The sequence below is a fragment of the Bos indicus genome, chromosome 7 (genome assembly GCF_029378745.1).
Source record: "Bos indicus isolate NIAB-ARS_2022 breed Sahiwal x Tharparkar chromosome 7, NIAB-ARS_B.indTharparkar_mat_pri_1.0, whole genome shotgun sequence".
Classification (NCBI taxonomy): Eukaryota; Metazoa; Chordata; class Mammalia; order Artiodactyla; family Bovidae; genus Bos; species Bos indicus.
The window spans coordinates 26,621,539-26,624,232 of record NC_091766.1 but is presented as its reverse complement, the minus strand read 5'-3'; the positions used below and the strand labels follow the sequence as shown (position 1 = coordinate 26,624,232).

Below are 2,694 nucleotides of genomic sequence, written 5' to 3'. Positions count from 1 at the left end.
ACCTATTTATAACTCTATCTTTAATCATAAATATTTTTACTATAAGCTCACGTGAAAGAAAAAATCAGAACTTTTCCTCTTTGGCTTCGTGACATTAGATCCTTGATAGGGATACTCTTTTTTGTTTGTTTGTTTAATATATTGAAGGATAAAATTTCATTCAATAGCATATAAAAAATATGGGTCATTTTTACCAATAAAAAACCTTGAGGAATAACATTTTGTATTATCAAGATCTTTTCTGATTCAAGCTATCATAAACACAGCATACAAAAAAAAATAGCTTTCAAAAACTAGAGTGGCTTTTTTCCTTGGTCTTTTTAGGTTCTCATGTTTCAAAGCAATAAAGATGAGCGTTTTGCCTATTCCCTAAAACATTCTCCTCTCCAATATAAGTCAAGGTTTTCAATAAACTTTCAAGTAAAATCTGGTAAAAAGTAACCAGGAAAGATTTCCTTCCATTTTTCTCTTTTTGCTTTAATTGAAAAAAAAGAAGACAAATTATAGAGAAATAGTTCCAAAGGCATATTCTTTTCATCAAGATTCACTTTACCTTTTGGTCTTTTGTGAAGAGCGCCAGAAATGAAACAGCCTCATCAAAAATTATCTTGGCATGCAGATGTTAATAAATTGATTTCTTTAAACGTAAAAATCTGAATTTTTAAAAAACCATAAATAATCTGGTCAAGTATTATTATGGATTGAATTGTGTCCTCTGAAAAGATAGGTTAACTCATAACCCCTAATACCTCTGAATGTTAGCCTATTTGGGACTAGTATTGTCACAGATGTAATTAGTTAAGATAAAGCCATGACTTTTCACTTTCATGTATTGGAGAAGGCAATGGCAACTCACTCCAGTGTTCTTACCTGGAGAATCCCAGGGACGGGGGAGCCTGGTGGGCTGCCGTCTATGGGGTCGCACAGAGTCGGACACGACTGAAGTGACTTAGCAGCAGCAGCAGCAGTGTCCTTGCAAGAAGATGGCCTTGTGAAGACAGTGGCACATGGTGAGAACAGCATGTGACAATGAAGATGTGGCTGCAAACCAAGGAATACCAAAGATTGGTGGCAAACCAGCAGAAGCTAGAAAGAGGCAAGGAAGGATTCCCGTACAGGTTTCAGGGGGGACAGGGCCCTGTCTGCCACCTTAATTTCAGACTTCTGACCTCCAGAACTGTGGACAATAAATTGCAGTTGTTCTAAGCCACCTACTTTGTGGTACGATGTTGTGGCAGTGCTAGAAAACAAATAAATAATTGCTTCTTTATATAATAATAATATGTTACAATGATAGACAAGAAAAAATACCACAAATAATACTCCTAGGTCTATCAATTTCCAAAAGCCTTTGAGTCCTTCACTACATCTCCTGTGAAAATGTAGCCATTCGACTGTTGGTATCCCCGGGAATGTTGACATCACTCTAAAGGGATGAACGGTTATTGTGAAGGGTCCCAGAGGAACCCTGGGGTGGGACTTTAATTACATCCATATAGAACTCAGTCTACTTGGAAAGAAAAAAAGAGGCTCTGGGTTGATAAATGGTGTCTGAGTCAGTTCAGGCTGCTGTAACAGAATCCCATAAATTGAGTGGCTTATAAACAGCAGAAATTTATTTTCCACAGTTCTGGAGGCTGGAAAGTCCAAGATCAAGGTCCTGGAAGATTTAGTTTCTGGTGTGGACCTGCTTCCTGGTTCATAGATGTAAAGTCACTAATCCAGTTCCTGAGGACTCCACCTCCAAATACTACCACACTGAGAATTAAGTTTCAACATACGAATTTGAGAGGAACACAAACATTCAGTCTGTTGTTCAGTTGCTCAGTTGTGTCTGACTCTTTGCTGCTGTGTGGACTGTAGCACACGAGGCCTCCCTGGCCCTCACTCCCTCCCCCGGAGTTCACCCAAGTTCATGTCCATTGAATCGGAGATGCCATCCAACCACCTCATCCTCTACTACCCTCTTCTCAGTCTATAGCAGTGGGGAAATAGAAAGGAACTGGCTACAGTTCAAATTATCTGTGCTTCATATACAGAACATGATCAAGAGCAAGATACTGGGCTTCCATCACAAGATGAGGTGTGTATATTCTCACTTACCTATCAATGCTATTGTTCAGTAAAATGGGTCTCTTATTAAAATTGAATTTGTTGAGTGAAAAATACATTTGTAGGACTCGGATGAGGCCAAAGCATTGCTTGTTCAGTATTTCAAGCCCAGAAAGATGTTATTAATAAATCTTGAAGGAAATGACGTTGACTTCATATCAGATTTAGCTGCTTTTAACAACAGTTAAAAGCAAAGCTATCAGAAAAAGTTTGGACGGTATGTTTCTGAAAAAGGAACAGTTCAGCAGGCTAAGATCTAAGAGTTTGTCCAGCTATGGAAGGCGCAAGATGCCAGATGATTTCTAAGACCTATTTGTGAAACTTTAAAGATGCACTAAAGCCCCCTATTGATCTGGGGCTTTTTCTTAAGAGGGAGAGAGAGACCGAGACCTTGATAGGTCACTTGACAGTATTATCCACAATGCTTAAAAAAAAAAAAAAAATCTGGTAATTTCGTATCATAGTCTTCTTATGTAGAAGACTGTAATTATGATAGAGCTCAAAATCCCCCCAAAGGCATGATGGGAAGCAGGTGTCCTGCACAACTGCTGTTTCCTTGCACTAGACCCAGCTCGTTAAGCT

The 2,694-nt window shown here is 38.8% G+C and overlaps 1 pseudogene; it reads left to right on the top strand.

Moving 5' to 3' along the window:
* The first annotated feature begins 1,029 nt into the window (after positions 1-1,029).
* On the top strand, positions 1,030-2,300 carry LOC139183983 (large ribosomal subunit protein uL6 pseudogene; annotated as a pseudogene).
* The last annotated feature ends 394 nt before the right edge of the window (positions 2,301-2,694 follow it).